Source organism: Capricornis sumatraensis, chromosome 9 (assembly GCF_032405125.1).
Source record: "Capricornis sumatraensis isolate serow.1 chromosome 9, serow.2, whole genome shotgun sequence".
NCBI lineage: Eukaryota > Metazoa > Chordata > Mammalia > Artiodactyla > Bovidae > Capricornis > Capricornis sumatraensis.
Window position 1 is genome coordinate 2,197,308 of NC_091077.1, and position 12,549 is coordinate 2,209,856.

Sequence of the window (12,549 nt, forward strand, 5' to 3'; positions counted from 1 at the left end):
GAGATGAGGCCCTTTTCTGCTGCGGAGCCTCGAGAGAAATCCCACTTTCCCTCTTGAGCCTTCAAAGCGTCCTTGACACCCTGGATGCAACTCAAGAAGTTCCCCAATGCTGGGGTCCAGCCCCCGTGGATCCAGGTAATTCGAAGGGGGGACAGAGTCAGAGTCTGTGAAAAGACTATTTTATTAGAAATATAAGAGAGATTAGCAAAAAATAGTGTAGTAGGAAAATTTAGTGGAGAAAAGAGGCTGAATAACTTTGTTTATGCAGAAAACTAATAAAACCTTGAGACAAGAGGTTTGTACCATCTACGTTAGGCCGCCAGCACCTGCTTGAATAGCGGAGGGTGCTCTGCCTTGGGCTCCCTCTCATGTGGTCTTAGAATTCAGGGCAAGTAAGTAGATGTGGTGAGCCTCTGTGCTCCAGTTGGGAATTCAGCCTGAAAAGGAGAGGGATGGAGAGGGAGAAAGAGAGAGAGGAAGTCGACATGGGGGGGGAGCCAGATTTCCAAGAAACCTGTTTGAGAAGATGGTCTGAGAAACTGGTCCATCCTTTATTGTCCGGCAAAGCTTTTTATACTTTTGGTTGTACATAGAGATCAACAGATAATGCAAAATTGTGCAGCGTCAGCAGCGCTGACTCTTATTGAGACCAGGCTTTTCCTCTGCATACCTAGCTGTATACACAAGCCTTACATGATTTACATCATCTCTGGCCAGAAGGCCAATTAACATTTTATGGCCCTTTTCTGATAAGGGTCTGTCAACCAGAAGACTTATTTACCTTAATGGTGTTGTTCTTCCCAAAGTCTGGTGTCACTCTCAGAAAGCACTAAATAAGTTACATTCTTACCTAGCAAGGACACAACAACTTATAACAAGGAAAGAGGAGTACAGTGATTTATAACAAAGAGAAAATTCATTAACTCAATAAATCTAGTGTTGCTAACATCAAAAACTACTATATTCCTTATTCTATATCCCAATTACATTGATTAATATCCTTCAGATGCCTAAAAGATAAAGAATATGGAGGCCTGGCAGCCGTCATTGACTCAACAGTGAAAACCCTCTACCAATATAATTCTTAGATTTTAGAGAAGGCTCTGTATCTTTAAGATGCTTTAAGCTTCTTGCCTCTCGCGGTTGCGAGGCTGCAAACAATCACAAGTTGTAAAAGTCTGGGGGAACGTGTCAGGCAAGTTAGAGAGCCATCAGAGGCATTTGAGCTGAAATATTCCTTTCATATGCAGGAGACTGGTTGGAGCTCTAAGTTAACTTTTTCAGAGAAAGGTGGTCAGGGATAGCCCCCTGTAATGTCAGAAGAGTATAGTATAGCAGACAGTAAACAGACAGATTTTGGTTTCGGGGTAGATGTTCAGGCAGAGGATCCCTTGAGACCTGACTTGCCTTGCCCATCAGGTCTCTCCACATGACCTTGTCATGGGTGGGATCTCCCGTGCTGGCTCCCGGGATCTCCCCCTTTTTTATTACTTAAGACAGTCAGATGTAGTTCAGTTGCGAGCTTCTGAATGCTCTGTCGAAGAATCCTAACAATATAAGGAAGAATAATTATGAGAAGCAGAATCACAGCAGCTACAGCATCATAGCTAAAAATAGTAGACAGAATGTTCTTTCCAGAAATAAAGTTAGAGAAGGTGTGGAAAAAGTCATTAGCTGCTTCTGTGGCAGTAAAATCTAATTGTGAGTGTTCCATGGTCTGAATCTGATTATGAAGTTTCCCTAAATCTAAACCAATATCTGAGCTCTTCCAGACACCTGAAGTATGATTTTTAATTTTTTCCCAGTCATAATCTGTCTCGTTTACTTTCAGGGGTGTAACACATATCCACCAGTAGTCGGCATGACAAGACAATGCCAATTTCACTCTTAAAGCCCATAATTCAGTCCCAATATGCATTATAGCCTCTTCTAGGGCATCTATCCCCATTTCTAGTTTCCTGTCTATAGCTTCCTGTGTTACCAGCATTAGAGAGACATTTTTAGACATAGTATCAACATATTGGGCAATATGTACTTGTTGAGTGAATGATATTACTGCCACAGTAACAAGCAATTGCAGCTATTAAAGCTGATGTTCCTTAGGTAAGTAAGCCCACAACCATCGCGTTTGCATTAAATCTTGTAGTTGTTGTAGCACAGAAAGACCATAATTGTCATACCAATAAGTAGTTACAGTTACAGGCACCATAAGATAGGGTGGACGTTTTAACACCACAAAAGAGCAAACATTATATTGAGTAGTTAAACAAGATGAAAGTATACATTGTTCACAAGTCACTACATTAGGTCCACCTGAATAATTCATTTGTATATTAAGTCTTCCGGAGTCATTAGTGAAAAGAAAAAAACATAAGGAGAGGGTAGACAAGCTAAAATAGAGTAAGTAGTGTCATTATCTGGGTGAGTTAAAGTAACAGGGGCAGTAGCAGCAAGAGCTCTCCAAATTTTTGGCTGCCAAAAGGTTCTATTTTTAGTTGTATAGGACAACATAGGGGGGAACAAATTGATTATGATGCCATCTAGTGGCGGTTAGTGGCCAAGGAACTGATTATTCTTTCCAATTGTCCAATCTATTGATGAAGTCATCGTTGGACCTGACCTGGATTTGGGTTGCTCCAGTCCTGAATTGTATAATTTCCTCCTCCCGGTATTCTGTAATCAATTCTCAAATTATAAGTATAAGATTTCCAAGTCGGATACCCTAAATGCTCATCTATAGTTTTCCATATGACATCTGAGGGAGCAACATTGTCACAATCTGGATATTTTGGTGGAGCTTTGAGAAACAAGGATTCACAGGGGTCAAAGACCCCGGGCATACAAGCTTGTAATATCCAAACTGACTGATCCCCTTTAAATGCAACTTTTGAGGTTGAGGAGTCTGTCAGAACTACTTTTTTAGAGGCTCCAACACATCCTTTCTTGGTAATAAAGTTTCTTGTATGACCAGAAGGAAAATTAAAGCAAATATGAAAATCATCTGTTAGTCCCCTAAAGGTATAATTGAAATTAATGGGGTATTGGTCTTAGACATAGGAAGTATAAGATCCTCCCAGAAGGTGAGGTTGGTCTGTCTTGACCCTTATAGGGTCACTACTCCACGTGACTACTTGAAAAGTTGAAGGACCAGGGAAATCTGCCCAATAATTTTCTGGAGTGGGAGAGGAGGTGGTTGCCTGGCAAGATAGTAAAGCGAGCATGGCAATAAACACTTTCTCAGGGGAGGTTGAAGATCCCTGCAAAGAAGCTATCCCCTGTGCCTGATGACAGCGCGCCTTAATCTGTCCCCAGGTGGGTAATGGAGGCTAGTTGGGTTGCCTGAGCTGGGCATCCTGGTGGTCTCTGCAAGGCAAAGGATTAGCGGGAACAATATCTTTTATATGAAGTTGTGACATTTGTCTGGTGGGTGGGTCCATTCGCTCTTCATCTGGGGTCTCCGATGTCAGTCATCCTGAGGTCAGCGGCACTTCCCGTACTGGTGGAGGGAGTGGAGGTAGGGGACGCTTCTTCCTTTTCAGGGGTCGCAGCAGTGGAGGAATCCGGTATCCAGGGAGCTGAGACATGGCGAATCAGTCTGTCTGGGACCCAAATTGGAGAGACTGTGTCCTGTGGAAAAATACAAGCATATCCTCGACTGCTGGTTAACCATGGGTCGGGACCTTTCCATTGTCCGGAGAGGAGGTCCCTCCATTTTACTAATGGTTTTGCATTTGATTGCTCCGGGCACCAATGGCGAAGCATTGCAGTGTTTCTGGATGAATCAGCACTTAAGTTATTTATTACAAAGACAGCATGTTGCAAAATCTGATGGAGGGAACTATATTTAAATTCTCCTTCTTTTAGTTTTTGAATATGGATTTTCAGTGTTTGATGTGCTCTTTCCACAATGGCTTGTCCCTGTGGATTATAAGGGATGCCGGTGTTATGTTTAATTTGAAACTTTGTACAAAATTGCTGAAAAGATTTAGAAGTGTAAGCAAGGGCATTATCAGTTTTTAAAGCTTTTGGCAAGCCCAGATATGAAAAACAAGTAAAGAGATGTTGTATTACATCTTTAACTGCTTCCCCTGTATGAGCAGTTGCACTAATAACATGAGAAAAGGTATCCACAGTTACATGAACAAAAGACAACTTTCCAAATGAAGAGACATGAGTTACATCCCTTTGCTAGAGTGCATTAGGTTTGAGACCGCGAGGTTTAACTCCCATAGGCAGGCTATTCATGGTAGCAGGGCAATGTAAACAAGAAGGAACAATCTCTCAGGCAGATTTCGGAGAAATTTGAAACTGGTATCTTAAGGCAGTGGCATTCTGATGATGAAGTGAGTGAGAAGCTCGGGCTTCTTCAAAAACAGAAGCCACTGTAGTCCTGGTTAGTGAATCTGCCTGGTCACTGAAAAAATTTAAAGGGCCAGGCAGACCAAAATGAGCCCGAATGTGGCCAACAAAGAATGCTCAATTTATTTTCCAAATTTTCTGGTGTAATCTAGTTAACAAATGAAAGATAGCAGTTTTGTTTTGGGGCAGAACTGCAATCTCAATGTGTGGAAATAGCCTGACCATATACTGAGAGTCAGAGTAAAGGTTAAATTCCTCCTCTGCAAACATAATGAAAGCCTCTATAACAGCTGTAATTTCAGCTCTTTGAGCTGAAGTTTCTTGTGTTTCCAAAACTTTCTGATGATTTCTTGAAACTATGGAGGCTTTACCATTTGCTGACCCGTCAGTAAAGGCTATCTGAGCGTCTGGAATAGGAAAATGTTTGCATCTAACAGGAAAAATAACTGGATGCTTAGACATAAAATTTAACAAAATATGCGAGGGTAAATGATGCAAGATTTGACCACAATAATTTCCTATAGCCATCTGCCAATCATCATCAAACATTAGAAGAGCATCAAGCTGCTCCTTATTATTTGGAATTACAATCTCTGATGGCTCTTTACCGAACAATTCAATGTTCCATTTCCTTCCCTTTAGTATTAACGTGGCAATTAAACCAGGCTAAGAAGCCACGACTTTTTTAGCTTGGGCGGGAAGATGGATCCACTCTAGAGGACTGCTTTGCCACAGGACTCCCGTTGGTGCTGTTGGAGTAGCTAGACAAAGGAACTGCCAAGTTACCGTCAAATCAATTATTTTTACATAACTATTTGATAAGGCTGTTTCTACTTTGCCTAGGGCTTCCCGAGCCTCAGCAGTTAAAGTTGGATCAGGATCCCCACTCAAAATGTTAAAAAGAGGTTTCAATTCGGCAGTGGTTAATTTTGAAGAGGGTCTAATCCAATTAATATCACCTAAGAGTTTTTGATAATCATTTAAAGAAATAAGATGGTCTTTTCTCAATTGCAGCGGGGCATGAGTCACTGTTTCTGAATTTATGACTCTTCCTAAGTAGGTTATGGGTGGATTGATTTGAATTATTTCTGGGGCAATTTTTAGACCTCTGTCTGTCAATGCCTGGGTCAAATCTTGGAGGACAGTTTGTAAATGAGCTCTATCAGGATGAGCTATTAAAATATTATCCATATAGTGAAGCATATATACCTGTTCATATTTAATCCTAGTATCTTCTAGAGTGGCATTAACAAATTTCTGGCATAGGGTGGGGCTATTTTTCATTCCCTGAGGCAAAACCTTTCACTGAAACCGTAAGTAAGGCTGTTTAAGATTTTCTGATGGCAGGCTAAAGGCAAATCGGTTTTTGTCCTCAGCATTTAAAGGAATGATGAAAAAGCAGTCTTATAAATCAATTACAATTATATTATATCCCTCTGGAATGGCTACTGGAGAAGGCAGCCCAGGTTGTAAGGCCACCATATCCTCCATGGTGGCATTAATTGCACTTAAATCCTGTAAAAGTCGCCATTTGCCAGATTTTTTCTTACTAACAAAAATAGGAGTGTTCCAGGGGCTATTGGAGGGCTCAATATATCCCAATTGTAGTTGTTCAAAAATTAACGTTTTAGCTGCCAGTAATATTTCTTTAGTCAGAGGCCATTGTTCCACCCACGCCGGATCTTGAGATTTCCATGTAATGGGGTTGGCAGCAGAAACAATGGCCCCCATTATAAATTTGGATAGCCCAATCCAGTACATAACTGTTGAGGAGTTGGGCAAATTGGCTCAATTATTCCTGTCTGTTGTTTACCCAATCCTTTTGATGGATCATAACCCATCTGCAACATTTGAGAGGTCACTTTATCATCAGGGCTAAAAAGTAGTACTCCCATTGGAGACAGCACGTCCCTCCCCCACAAGGTAAAGGGGAGCGAAGGAACGACATAAGGTTGGAAAGTTCCACAAATATCCTCAAATTGCCAATCTAAAATTTTTGCACTTTTAGCTACTGCAGGAGCTCGTCCTAACCCTAACAACTCATTTTCAGTGGTATGTGTTGGCCAGGAGCTGGGCCAGTCTTTCCCAGAGATGCAAGAGTCATCTGCTCCTGTGTCTAATAGCCCTACGATAGATTTGCCACGGACGAGAATAGTTTTCATAGGGCGTTTCTGACTAATTTCTGTTACCCAAAAAACCATATCACTAGACCCAAATCCTTTATCCTGCCTTTTATTTTGGGTAGCTGTATGCCCAATTGCAGTGTGGTAAGGCAAAAGTAAAAGTTGGGCTATTCTCTGTCCCTGATGTATTTGGAAAGTCTTAGTTGGGGGTGAAATCATTATCTGAATTTCTCCTGTATAATCTGAGTCAATTACTCTGGGGATAATGATAAGACCTTGCATAGCTAAGGAACTTCTGCCTAGTATAATTCCTACTAAACCTGTCGGCAATGGGCCTTTAACTCCTGTAGAGATTTTTATAGTGGGGCTATCTGGTGTTAATATTGTTGAGGTGGTGGAACTGAGGTCCAGTCCTGTGCTGCCAGGGGTTGCTCTGATGAGTTCTGCGATGGGACGAAGGGAAAGAATGGGTTCAGTGAGGCTGCCCCAATCTTTGGCAGGGCCTGGGGCTGGCCCTTCAATCCATTTCCCGACTGCTGGTCAGGGCCCAAAAAGGTTCCATTTCTGTGGAATCTCGACCTACAGTCTTTTAGCCAATGATATCCTTTTTGGCAGCGAGGATGAAGAGATTTTGGGACGGGAAAATTTTGTGGAGCGGACACAGCCGGTGGGGCGGAATTTGGCTGATAAGAGCCGGCTGGTTTTGTGTTTTTTTTTTTTTTTTTTTTTTTTTTTGGACAGGTATGGAAGACGTGTCCCTCTTGGCCACAGGAAAAACAGGTTTTAGGGAAGCTATTTATACCTTGGTTACTGGGGTTGCTCTGTGCTGGGTTATTTTTATTAGTAAAGGATTGTACTGCCTGCTGATAAGAATTTCCTTTCATTGCGATGGCTATGGTAACACCCTGCATCATTGAGGGTCCTATATCTGCACATTGCCTGATATAATCTTTTAAAGTTCCAGTTTTCTTTATGGGATGTAAAATAGCCTGGCAGGTAGAGTTAGCATTTTCAAATGCCAGTTGTTTTGTCACTATATTAGCTGCCTCAGAATTAGAGATTACTCTGTTTACTGCATCTGCGAGCCATGAGAGAAAATCCTCATATGGCTCTTTAGGTTTTTGTTTGATATTAGAGAAGGAAGAGGTGGTTGAATCATTTCCTTCAGGCAATGATCGCAAAGCCACAGTAGCACAGGCAGCTACTTGTTGAAGGGTCATTTTATCTCATTTCGTTTGTTCTGGAAGTAAGGCATATTCATTAATACCTATCAACATATTTTTTACAATATGTCTTGAACCGTATATTAGGTTGCTATCAACCTGTTTTTGGGCTAGGTCCTCATATTCAGTTCTCCAAAATATGAATTGTCCTCCAGATAAAAAAAAGCTTTAGCAACTGCCTTCCAATCATACGGTGTCGTCCATCTGGCTGCTAAAATTTCTAATAATTGTAAAGTGTATGGGGCCATAGGCACATACAAAGCACAGTTCAGTTCAGTTCAGTTCAGTTCAGTTCAGTCACTCAGTTGTGTCTGACTATTTGCGACCCCATGAATTGCAGCACACCAGGCCTCCCTGTCCATCACCATCTCCCGGAGTTCACTCAGACTCATGTCCATTGAGTCCGCGATGCCATCCAGCCTCGGTTGTCCCCTTCTCCTCGTGCCTCCAATCCCTCGCAGCATCAGAGTCTTTTCCAATGAGTCAACTCTTCACATGAGGTGGCCAAAGTACTGGAGCTTCAGCTTTAGCATCATTCCTTCCAAAGAAATCCCAGGGCTGATCTCCTTCAGAATGGACTAGTTGAAACTCCTTGCAGTCCAAAGGACTCTCAAGAGTCTTCTCCAACACCACAGTTCCAAAGCATCAATTCTTCAGCCTTCTTCACAGTCCAACTCTCACATCCATACATGACCACAGGAAAAACCATAGCCTTGACTAGACGGACCTTAGTCGGCAAAGTAATGTCTCTGCTTTTGAATATACTATCTAGGTGGGTCATAACTTTTCTTTCAAGGAGTAAGCATCCTTTAATTTCATGGCTGCAGTCACCATCTGCAGTGATTTTGGAGCCCCCAAAAATAAAATCTGACGCTGTTTCCACTGTTTCCCCATCTATTTCCCATGAAGTGATGGGACCAGATGCCATGATCTTCGTTTTCTGAATGTTGAGCTTTAAGCCAACAATTTCGCTCTCCTCTTTCACTTTCATCAAGAGGCTTTTTAGCTCCTCTTCACTTTCTGTCATAAGGGTGGTGTTATCTGCATATCTGAGGTTATTGATATTTCTCCCGGCAATCTTGATTCCAGCTTGTGTTTCTTCCAGTCCAGCGTTCCTCATGATGTACTATGCATATACGTTAAATAAGCAGGGTGACAATATACAGCCTTAACGTACTCGTTTTCATATTTGGAACCAGTCTGTTGTTCCATGTCCAGTTCTAACTGTTGCTTCCTGACCTGCATACAGATTTCTCAAGAGGCAGGTCAGGTGGTCTGGTATTCCCATCTCTCTCAGAATTTTCCACAGTTTATTGTGATCCACACAGTCAAAGGCTTTGGCATAGTCAATAAAGCAGAAATAGATGTTTTTCTGGAACTCTCTTGCTTTTTCCATGATCCAGCGGATGTTGGCAATTTGATCTCTGTTTCCTCTGCCTTTTCTAAAACCAGCTTGAACATCAGGATGGTCACGGTTCACGTATTGCTGAAGCCTGGCTTGGAGAATTTTGAGCATTACTTTACTAGCGTGTGAGATGAGTGCAATTGTACGGTAGTTTGAGCATTCTTTTGCATTGCCTTCTTTGAGATTGGAATGAAAACTGAACTTTTCCAGTCCTGTGGGCACTGCTGAGTTTTCCAAATTTGCTGGTATATTGAGTGCAGCACTTTCACAGCATTATCTCTCAGGATCTGAAAAAGCTCAACTGGAATTCCATCACCTCCGCTAGCTTTGTTCATAGTGATGCTTTCTAAGGCCGACTTGACTTCACATTCCAAGATGTCTGACTCTAGATTAGTGATCACATTATCATGATTATCTGCGTCATGAAGATCTTTTTTGTACAGTTCTTCTGTGTATTCTTGCCACCTCTTCTTAATATCTTCTGCTTCTGTTAGCTCCATACCATTTCTGTCCTTTATCCAGCCCATCTTTGCTTAAAATGTTCCCTTGGTATCTCTAATTTTCTTAAAGGGATCTCTAGTCTTTCCCATTCTGTTCTTTTCCTCTATTTCTCTGCATTGATCGCTGAAGAGGCTTTCTTATCTCTTCTTGCTATTCTTTGGAACTCTGCATTCAGATGCTTATATCTTTCCTTTTCTCCTTTGCTTTTCGCCTGCCTTCTTTTCACACCTATTTATAAGGCTTCCTCAGACAGCCATTTTGCTTTTCTGCATTTCTTTTCCATGGGGATGGTCTTGATCCCTGTCTCCTGTACAATGTCACAAACCTCATTCCATAAGTCATCAGGCACTCTATCTATCAGATCTAGGCCTTTAAATCTATTTCTCAGTTCTACTCTATAATCATAAGGTATTTGATTGAGGTCATACCTGAATGGTCTAGCGGTTTTCCCTACTTTCTTCAATTTGAGTCTGAATTTGGTAATAAGGAGTTCATGATCTGAGCCACAGTCATCTCCTGGTCTTGTTTTTGTTGACTGTATAGAGCTTCTTCATCTTCAGCTGCAAAGAATATAATCAATCTGATTTCAGTGTTGACCATCTGGTGATGTCCATGTGTAGAGTCTTCTCTTGTGTTGTTGCAAGAGGGTGTTTGCTACGACCAGTGCATTTTGTTGGCAAAACTCTATTAGTCTTTGCCCTGCTTCATTCCACATTCCAAGGTAAAATTTGCCTGTTACTCCAGGTGTTTCTTGACTTCCTACTTTTGCATTCCAGTCCCCTATAAGGAAAAGGACATCTTTTTTGGCTGTTAGTTCTAAAAGGTCTTGTAGGTCTTCACAAAACCGTTCAACTTCAGCTTCTTCAGCATTACTGGTTGGGGCATAGACTTGGATAACTGTGATATTGAATGGTTTGCCTTGGAAACAAACAGAGATCATTCTGTCATTTTTGAGATTGCATCCAAGTACTGCATGTCGGACTCTTGTATACCATGATGGCTACTCCATTTCTTCTGAGGGATTCCTGTCCGCAGTCATAGATATAATGGTCATCTGAGTTAAATTCACCCATTCCAGTCCATTGTAGTTCACTGATTCCTAGAATGTCGACGTTCACTCTTGCTATCTCTTGTTTGACCACTTCCAATTTGCCTTGATTCATGGACCTGACATTCCAGGTTCCTATGCAATATTGCTCTTTACAGCATCAGATCTTGCTTCTATCACCAGTCACATCCACAACTGGGTATTGTTTTTGCTTTGGCTCCATCCCTTCATTCTTTCTGGAGTTATTTCTCCACTGATCTCCAGTAGCATATTGTGCACCTAATGACCTGGGGACTTCCTTATTCAGTATCCTATCATTTTGCCTTTTCCTACTGTTCATGGGGTTCTCAAGGCAAGAATACTGAAGCGGCTTGCCATTCCCTTCTCCAGTGGACCACATTCTGTCAGACCTCTCCACAATGACCCACCCATCTTGGGTTGCCCCACAGGCATGTCTTGGTTTCATTGAGTTAGACAAGGCTGTGGTCCTAGTGTGACTAGATTGACTAGTTTTCTGTATGATTTCAGTGTGTCTGCCCTCTGATGCCCTCTTGCAACACCTACCATCTTACTTGGGTTTCTTTTACCTTGGGCGTGGGGTATCTCTTCACGGCTGCTCCAACAAAGCACAGCCACTGCTCGTTACCTTGGAATGAGGGGTATCTCCTCACCACCGCCATTCCTGACCTTCAATGTGGGATAGCTCCTCTAGGCCCTCCTGTGCCTGCTCAGCCACTGCTCTTCAGGTTGCTCCTCCCAGCCACTGGCCCTGGCCTCGGGCGTGGTTGGCTCCTCCAAGCTGCTGCCCCTGGCCTTGGGCTTGGGGTGGCTCCTCAGGGTCACCGCCCCTGGCCTCAGGCATGAGGTGGCTTCTCCTGGCCGCCTCTGACCTCAGACGTGGGGTGTCTCCTCCCGGCCGCCACTGACCTCAGACGCAGCGTAGCTCCTCTCAGCCACCGCCCCTGGCCTCAGACGCAGGGTGGCTCCTCCCGGCCATTCCTGCGCCATCACAGCGTGGCACTCTGGGCCGCTGTCCCTGACTTCGGACGTGGGGTAGCTCTCAGCCTAGCTTAGTGCGCTGGCCCGCCGCTGCCGCCTGTGCTCAAGCATGTTTTAATTCTTTTATCATTTTCATTTGAATGGGTTCCCATTGGATGGGTCCTGCCCCTCCCCCTCGCCTTCTATCAAATATTACAGGAAAGCAAGCTTCCAGGTGGGGATGAAAGTCATCTTTGGGGCTAGAAAGGACCCTTCTCCGGGGAACTCCTAGAGGGTCCCTTCACTCCTATGGGGGCGGGGGGGCAGAGGAGGGCCGGAATATGCCATATCTTTGTCTTCATATTCCGAAGAGCTTTTAACTGTTTGATGTTTAGATCTTACAGATGTTTTAACTGAAGATGTCTCCCTTAAGCTCCTAGGGGCGTATGGCCTGATAGAAGACATTTCTTTTGAGCTCCTGAGAGCAGAAGGCCTAACTGGGGAAGTTTCTCTTGAATTTCTAGGAACAGTTGTCTGATAGGGGATGTTTCCCTTAAACTCTTCAAAGCAGGTGGTCTCATTGGGGAACTTTATTTTAAACTCCTTGGAGCATCTTTATTTAACAAAGGACAATTCTCATCAGAGTGATATTGAGTTATTTTTTCTTCCAAATTCTCCTCATCTGAGGGCTGGTTTTTAATCTCACCCCTATTATTTATCTTTTCCTGGGCAGCCATTGCAGCTATCATTTCATTTAACTGCTGATAGCTAGGTAAAGCCTTTTTCCTCCTTTTCCTCTTTTATAGCTATACTTTTTTCTTCACTTTCCTCTTTAAGATGTACCTTTTCAGGATTGGGAGCAGGATCTAAAGCATCTCTAATTATTTTCCATAAAGAAAAGGCATCTGTAGG